This window comes from Nelumbo nucifera, chromosome 3 (genome assembly GCF_055504915.1).
Source record: "Nelumbo nucifera cultivar China Antique chromosome 3, China Antique-T2T, whole genome shotgun sequence".
NCBI classification, from domain to species: Eukaryota; Viridiplantae; Streptophyta; class Magnoliopsida; order Proteales; family Nelumbonaceae; genus Nelumbo; species Nelumbo nucifera.
Window position 1 is genome coordinate 103,452,122 of NC_142651.1, and position 9,186 is coordinate 103,461,307.

Below are 9,186 nucleotides of genomic sequence, written 5' to 3' on the forward strand. Positions count from 1 at the left end.
GCTTCCCCGCAGGATGGACGCCCTCACCAAGGAAAGGCCTCAAGGCCCCAGAACCCCCCTAACAGCCAGGCCTCGTCCCCAGGCCGAAGAGAGAAAAAAATCATCCCCGCCTCGCAGCTTGCAGGCGGGTCAAGAACCTCGCCTGCGAGATCGGCACCGCGGCACTCCAAGTCCAAGTTCCCACTCACGGAAAACCGATTCGGCGACCTGGCAGCAGCAGACTACCAGCATTCCGGGCCCATCGAGCTCGGCAACACGGAGGCCAGTAGCGCCAGTACAAGGCCCACTCAACAACGAAGGCACCGAACCGCCACCCGTGTCCTGTCAGAGCTCAGAGGCAAAGAAGAGACGAGCTCGGACGAGGTAGGAGCTGCCCCGATTCTCTCAGTTCCTTCCCTCCTCGCACCAGAACTCCTGGCGGTCCCCTTGCCCAGAGATTTCAAGCTCCCACCTTTGGACAAGTATGATGGGTCCTTCGACCCCAACGACCACGTTGACGCTTTCCAGTCCCAAATGCACCTCGCTAGGGCCAGCGAATCGTGCATGTGTGTGGCCTTCACTACCGCCCTCAGGGGGGTAGCCCGCACTTGGTACAGGAACCTGGCCCTCGGGTCGATAAAGTGCTAGGCTCAGTTCGTGCAGGTCTTCACCGCACACTTTGTCACCAGCAAACGGTGCTCTAGAACATAGAAAGCATCTTCGGAGTAGTCCAAAGGGAAGGAGAATCTATACGGGGCTACATCAAGCGATTCAATGAAGCATGCTTGCAGATACCGCAGTTGGACCCCGCGGTGCAGCTCACGGCGGCAAAAAGAGGGGTAACGCACAAAGAATTCAAATGGCACATGGTAGCTAACCAGCCCGCAACCGTGGCCGAATTCCTCAAGCTCGCGGACAAGTTCATGAGGACAGAGGAAGAAATCAACCAACGAACCAAAGGCGGGAACGAGAAAAGAAAGAGGGAAGGCGAGCCCTCCAACCCAGTCGACGGGAAAAACCCGGCCCGAGAGCCGAAGCCAAACCAGTCGTTCCGAGCTCCCCAAGCAGTTCGGACGGATTACACGCCGTTAAACACAAGGCGGACCGAGATCTTAATGACGATCAAGGATGCCCCATATGTGAAGTGGCCACCTCGCCTAAAGGGAAATCCGAACGAAAGAAATAAGAATTTGTATTGTAGTTTCCATAGAGACCATGGTCATAGTACCGAGCAGTGTAATAATCTCCAGGACGAGATAGAGGGGCTCATCCGTCGCGGATACTTGAGAAAATTTGTACAGCACAACAATAATAACAATAAGGCAGGTCAGCAAGGGGAGCACGAAAAGGATGCCCCCGAATCTAGTAGCAGACCTGCCGAACCGTTGCAGCGACAGCCTCCGGAAGAGAGGCCAGTTCGGGGAACCATCCATGTAATTGTGGGAGGTTCGGTGGTAGCAGGGTGTACCTCGACAGCAGCCCGGACTTCAGTTCGCGAAGCGGCCCTCGAGGAACGGAACCCCCCAAAGAGACCAAAGACCGAAGAACCAATCTTCTTCACGGAGGACGACGCGCGAGGGGTCCACTACCCCCACGATGACGCGCTTGTTATTAAACTAAGGATCAGCGACTTCGAGGTCAGACGCGTACTCGTAGATTCGGGCAGCTCAGCGGACATCCTCTTTAAATCAGCAATTGACCAGCTACAGTTACAGAGGAGCGAACTGAAGCCCGCGAACACTCCCCTAGTGGGTTTCAGCGAAGAGGAAGTCAGGCCCCTCGAAAAAATAACAGTACCTGTGGAAGTCAGCACATGGCCTTGTGCAGTCAGACTCAACCATGATTTCCTGGTGGTCGCGACCCCCTCCCCATACAATGCCATAATTGGGTGGTCGATCACGCATATCCTATGGGCGGTGGTCTCCACCTACTATTTGGCGATGATGTTCCCTATGGACTTCGGTGTGGGGGTAGCGCGGGGCGACCAGCTCGAGTCCCGCAAGTGTTATGTTGCCGCCCTGAAGGGAAAAACCAAGGCAGCCGACGACCTCGAACTGGAGCGGCCTGTGGAGCATGGCGAGGAACGGGCTTCGCCCACAGAGGAAACAATCGCAATCCCGACTTCGGCTACGGACCCAGCTCACACACTCCAGATCGGTGCTTCTGTCGAGGAGCCCCTACGAACCGAATTGGTGAGTTTTTTACTTCAAAATTTAGATATTTTTGCATGGGCCGCAGCCGATATGCCCGATATTGACCTTGGCCTTATAACTCACAAACTTAACACTGACCCTGTTGTCAAACCCGTTAGACAGAAGAAATGCAACTTATCCCCAGAACGCTGGAGGGCGGTCGACGAGGAGGTCGAGAAGCTCCTCGCAGCAGACTTCATAAGGGAAGTCCATTACCCGAGCTGGGTGGCCAACCCTGTGCTGGTAAAAAAGGTGAACGGCAAGTGGCGCATGTGCGTCGACTACACCGACCTGAATTGAGCTTGCCCGAAAGATTGCTTCCCCCTCCCCAGAATTGACCGCCTAGTGGACGCGACCTCGGGACATGTGTTGCTAAGCTTCCTGGACGCCTACTCAGGCTACAACCAAATCCGGATGGACCAGTCCGATGAGGAAAAAACCAGCTTCATAACCGAGTTTGGCCTGTACTATTACAAGGTCATGCCCTTCGGATTAAAAAATGCCGGGGCGACCTTCCAAAGACTTGTAAATAGGCTGTTTCGGCTCTTGATTGGCACGAAGATAGAGTGTTATGTAGACGACATGGTCGTCAAGACACAGTTTTCCCAAGAATTAATACAAGACTTAGATTCTGTCTTCCAAATCCTGCGTCAGTTTAGTATGAATTTGAACCCCAACAAATGTGTCTTTGGCGTCACCTTGGGCAAATTCTTAGGCTACATTGTCAATCGGCGCGGTATTGAGGCCTACCCAGACAAGATAAAAGCCATCCTAGATATGAGACCACCTCGGAAAATAAAAGAAGTTCAGAGGCTAAACGGCCGCATAGCCGCTCTAAGCCGCTTCATGTCCAAATCAGCAGACCGTTGCCTACCTTTTTGCAAAGCAATCAAAGGCAAAGGGTTCGTGTGGACCCAAGACTGCCAGCTCGCGTTTGACGAGCTAAAAGGTTACCTCGCTAATGTGCCAACCTTAGCCCGGCCCGAGGAGGGCGAGGTCTTAGAACTGTACCTCTCGACAAGTGACGAGGTGGTGAGTTCGGTACTAATAAAAGAAACAGACCGGGTCCAACGACCCATATATTATGTTAGTAAAATTTTGCAGGGAGTAGAGATAAGGTACCCGCAGATAGAAAAGCTAGCATACGCACTGGTGATAGCAGCTCGTAAACTCCGCCCGTACTTCCAAGCTCACACTGTCATCGTCCTGACCGACAAACCTCTGAGACAAGTTTTACTCAAACCCGAGGTTTCCGGTCAACTGACGAAATGGGCCACCGAACTCACCGAGTATAACCTCCAGTACAAGCCAAGAACTGCTATTAAGGCCCAAGCTTTGGCAGATTTTATCGCCGAATGCACGTTTAGCCTCGAAGCCCCTGAGCCGGTCGAGCCCGAGATCCCCAGCTCGGGCGAGCTCGGAGCTCTCAAGCCAATAGAGTCTGAACCCCGTGAAGTAGCAACTAGTGTAGCATCTCTCCTGGTTAGACCAAACGCGAACTGGGATGAGGAGCCCTGGATCCTTCACGTAGATGGCTCCTTGAACCTACAGGGCAACGGGGCTGGAATAGTGCTACGCGGCCCGAGCGGAACAAAGTTGGAATACACACTACGCTTTGAGTTCGCGGCATCCAACAACGAAGCGGAGTACGAGGCACTGATAGTCGGGCTGAACCTAGCGCACAAGGTCGGAGCAAAGCACGTAGTTATCTGCAGTGATTCCCAGCTCGCGGTCAACAAAGTTACAGGAGAGTACGAAGCATGCGAGCTCACTATGATTGCATAAATGGCAAAAGTAAAGGAGGCTCTGCTCAACTTCCAGTCACACTTCATCAAGCAAATCCCGAGGTCAGAGAACACTGAGGCCGACGCCTTGTCCCGACTAGCCAGCACGAGCCACAACGCCATGAGAACCGTGTACATAGAGGACTTACCTCGGCCCAACATTCTCGGTGGGGCAGAAGAGGTCGCTCCCATCTCTGAAGCAGAGCCGAGCTGGATTGAGCCACTCGCGAGCTTCCTGCTAGACGGAACCCTCCCTGCGGACCGCAATGCAGCCAAGAGGGTGCAGCGCCAGGCAGCCAAATACGTCATAATAGACGAACGGTTGTACCGACGATCCTACACGCTCCCCTACCTGCGATGCTTGCGCCTTGCCGAAGCCGAGCTCGTACTCCGTGACACTCATGAAGGCTTGTGCGACGGACACCTGGGGGCAGAGCTCTCGCTCAAAAGGCACTTCGACAAGGATACTACTGGCCAACGATGAAGACAGAGGCCGTCGAGCTCGTCAGAAAATGCGACAAGTGTCAGAAGCATGCCAATATCCATCATCAGCCTGCTGCCGACATCAAGTACCTCACCAGTCCTTGGCCCTTCGCCTAATGGGGCATCGACCTTCTGGGGCCATTCCCACCAGCGACAGGCGGGAGAAAATTCCTAGTGGTGGTAGTAGATTACTTCACAAAGTGGATAGAAGCTGAACCTCTGGCAACAGTTACAGACCGAAACATACAGAACTTCTTTTGGAAGAACATAGTATGTCGCTTCGGGCTACCTCGGGTACTGATCTCCGACAACGGCAAACAATTCGAGGATATCAAGTTACAAGAATGGTGCCAAAGTATGGGAATTAGTCAGAACTTCACGTTGGTCGCACACCCGCAGGCAAATGGCCAAACAGAAGTAATGAATAGAGCCATCCTCCGCGGACTGAAAGCATGACTAGACCGAGCTAAAGGGTTGTGGGCGGATGAGCTACCAAGTGTTCTATGGGCTCACTGAACCACGGAAAAAACCGCCACAGGAGAGACCCCCCTTAACCTCACCTACGGCACCGAGGCGGTAATCTCGGCGGAAATCGAAGTACCTACGCTGCGACTATAAGCAAACGATGAGCAGACAAACGAAGATGAGTTACGCACCAACCTCGACCTACTGGACGAGGTGAGAGACCTCGCGCACGTCCGAACTGTGGCCTACCAGCAAAAGGTAGCTCGGTACTATAATGCCAGAGTAAAGAAGAGGAACTTCCGCGTCGGCGACCTGGTTCTCCGTAACGTCATGGTACCCGAACCCGGCGTAGGAGAACTCGGACCAAATTGGGAAGGACCCTACAGAGTAAAGAAAGCACTCGGGGGGGCATACGAGCTCGAAACCCTAGAGGGAAAACAAGTACCCTGAGCATGGAACATTGTCAACCTAAGGCGATACTACCTATAGACCGCCAAGCAAAGTGGATAAAATCACCACCAAAGCCTACGGGCTAGGATGCCGAGCTAACGAAGGAACCTCGACACAAACAAGCAAAGAAAACAGGCCGCGCGAGTGCGGTAACCCGGGCAGAAAATAGACCGGACGTATAGTCAGTTCGGCAAATACGTTCAGTTCGGCAAATATGCTCAGTTCGGGAGAAAGAATAACCAGCACTTAAACAAAAGTCGTTCCATTTCAAAAGTAGGGTAGTACAAAAAAAATTTACAAGCCCGGAGCTATTTCTTCATCATCAGAAGCCACTTCGACAAAACTTGAAGGCCCCGCCTCGCCCTCACAGTCTGGCTCGGCGTCAACAACATTAGCCATCTCTTGAGTTATGCGCGAAGTGGATATGGCGCTAACATCGAGCTCGGGGTACGTATTCTGGATCATCCACTGGCTTAGTTTAAAACCCCTCCTATATGAATCCACCATCAAATCATCAAAACCCGGCGAAGCGATGTACTCATCGACGACCTTTTCTTGGCATCTTCGATACCTTGAGAAAAGATCTGCGTCCTCTCCCTGATGTCCTCCTGAAGATACTCGACCTGATGCTGTAGATCCAGCCTCAAGTCCGCCATGTGCTTCACCACCACTCCCATGGTCTCGGCATCTCTCTGAGACCTCGCCTGCCTAATCCGGGAAAAACGAGCAGTCTCTTCGGCAGCACGAGCAGCCTCCTTGGTAGCACGAGCAGCCTCCTCGGCAGCACAACGAGCCTCTTCGGCAGCTCGCGCCTGTCTCGAGCTCCTCTCCACCTGAGCCGCCAAGGCATGAATAGAAGAATTCACCTACCAAAAGAGAACGAATGATCAAAAGAACCAACAAAACAAAAGCCAAAGAGCTCTAAAAAAGGAGAACACTTACCACCATGGCATGGGTAACGGCATGGCAGGCCACTTGATGCAGAGGGAGATCATTCCACGCCGCGACCTCCTCGGGGAAGATAGCCTCTTTACTCTTTTGAAGAGCATGGGTCAGCGTCAACACACTCCTGAAATCCCCCGGGGCCCCCGAGGCCAAGGGCCCAGCTCGCGTATGAGCAGACCCGGAGTAAGCAGGAGCACCGGAGTATGTAGGAGGAGCCCCTGTGTATGTAGTCTCAGCATAAGGGCCCCCTGCCGGCTCCTGCATCGGAGGGACCATCTCGGGCTCCTTGGGCGGATCTTTTGGCTGGTAGCCCAGCACCTCGGGCTTCGCATCTTGAGGCATCTCGACGCGATTTTGCTTCGCAACCCGCTTTCTCCTCTTCATACCTTGAAACAAGTGCCCACCCCGGGTCCCTCGCGAATCCATCACACCTGCGAAAAGAAGTTCGCCATCAGTAAAAAGCAAGAAAGATAGCAAGATAAGAGTCTTTAAGTGAAGAACCTACCCAAGCTCAGGCCGGCCGCAATGAGCTTGGCCTCCGTCAGATACTGTTGACACTTCAGCCCAAGCCGCACCCATTGCTGGAGGCCCTTCGCCGTCTCCTTGTCAAGCGTGACCTCGGAGTCAAGAGCGGCCATCCCCCACCCGGTCTGAAAAGGCCACCCCAGCACACTTCGCACCCCGAAATAGTCCCGCTTCCATGTTGGGACCTTGTTGGGGAGCTCGTGTAAAAGCTTAAAGCCCGAGCGAGGAGACAGGTAGTAAGCCCGCCTGCGCCTGGGGAGGGGACCCGCTTGCTTCTTAAGCATCAAGATTGAAGAAAAAATCTCCAAGTCCAATGGAAAGCTCTCGTCGCAGAATAAGGAGATTGTCCCCACCAAGTTTCGAATAGAATTCGGGTGAAGCTGGTCGACCGTCACGCCGAAGTGGTTCAAGACTTCGACAAAGAGGGGATGGAAAGGCAATCGCAGCCCCGCGGCTAGCTGCTCCCGGAATATCACGATCTCATCAGGACCGTGTTCCCAAGGAAAGCTACCCGAAGGTATGAAATAAGCATACTCCCCGGGCAAGTTATAGTAAATAATGAGGGATTGGAGCCCCTCGGGCGTCATGGTCGAAGGGCCGAACTTGTCTAACATCCGACCCCGACGAGAGGTGGATGCCAAACTACCCGAAGCACCACGGCCTACGAGCTCGAACTCTTCCTCGAGCTCTACCTCTGGCTCGCTAGGGCTATCGGGGGATGCAACTTGGTTCGTAGAACCTGCATCAGACCCGCTGAAAGGACTATTTGAGCCATCTGAGCTAGAGATTGGGAGTGATGAGATCCAGGAAAGTACTCACCCGGACAAAAGCTGTAGACCACAGGAGCTTGGACGAGCGGAAGACCTTGAGTGCGAACTGAAAAAACCTGGACGCGAATTGGATGCAAGCTGAAACTCAGACGCGAGCTCGAGAGAAATACAGAAGTGACAACAACTGGGGTCCCCCCCCTCGCTATTTATGCTCACAGTTACCGAAAGGCAACGGCTTAGATCAAAGCCAATCCGACGGCCTACAGCCGCATTGACCGCACGTCCCCCGAGATCGAGATGTGATTGGCGCAGGTCTTTCTGAAACTGACAGCGCCGACGCACATCTTTTCGAAACTGACGGAACGCCAGCGCACGTCTCCTCAGAAAAAACAGTAGCGGCACGTCTTTTTCAAATTTGAAAAAATGCCCGCTATCATGCCTCCAAGTGGCACGCCTTTTTTTGAAACTTCGAAATAAACGCGCGCGCCGCCACATCTATCAGCGTTTAGACAGGCCGGCACGCTTCCCGCCTGAACGGACGCTCGAAGAAGCCCAAGAAACCCTGACAACGCACCTCGCACCAGCAGAACCAAGATTCAAAGTGCAGGACAAATCTACCTGCACCTTGCGAACTCCCCGCGCCAGGGCAAGACCCTTAGCACGAGGAGTGGGGGGCAATTGATGAAGGAAGATTTGGCCCGACCTCACAAATCACGCCACTTGGCAAAAAACGAGTAAGCTCGGCACTTAAAACAGCGCACCGAGGGTACAAACACCAAAGGGAAGAGACCAGCGGTTCGAACTCCCTGCAAAGTGCCCGAACTCCTTACTTAGAGCTCGAACTCCCTACAAAGTGCCCGAACTCCTTACTTAGAGCTCGAACTCCCTACGAGGAGCCCGAACTCCCTGTAAGGTGCCCGAACTCCTTAGAGCTCAAACTCTCTACGAGGAGCCCGAACTCCCTGCAAGGTTCCCAAACTCCTTACTTAGAGCTCGAACTCCCTACGAGGAGCCCGAACTCCCTGCAAGGTGCCTGAGCTCCTTAGAGCTCAAACTCCCTACGAGGAGCCCGAACTCTCCCTTTGGCCCCGAGTCACAGAAAGCAGAGACCCGAACTGGCCCGTCTTATGACAGTTCGGGGCCCCCCTTTTCCGAATTCAAGACTTCGCCTCACGCACCGCTCCAGGTACTTCGCTTTCGGAGCATTGAACTGGACGAACTACACCGTACCTGACACCGAAGGAGTCCGTATCCAGGGGCGGCGCACCTGACTGATTTGGGATTTGACGCTTGACGGCCACATTTCAAACGGCCACCTGCCATCGTCACCTGTCACCACTACCTGTAGTTACAGAGACGGCTTCGACAAAAAGAGCAGTGACGGTTTTGCCCCAGCAGAGGCGATGGCGCCTGAACTGGCAGAAGCACGGAAATACTCATTCCCGACCTGACAGGAGTCTAGGAGTGAGTGAGCGAGGTGGTTATAAAAGGCTCTCCACCCCCAAAGAGGAGGTATGCAAACTTCGCGCTATCTGGTTTTTCTTTGCCTTTGAAGGATTCTGACTTAAGTTTTAGAGCCTTTACACCGGGTTC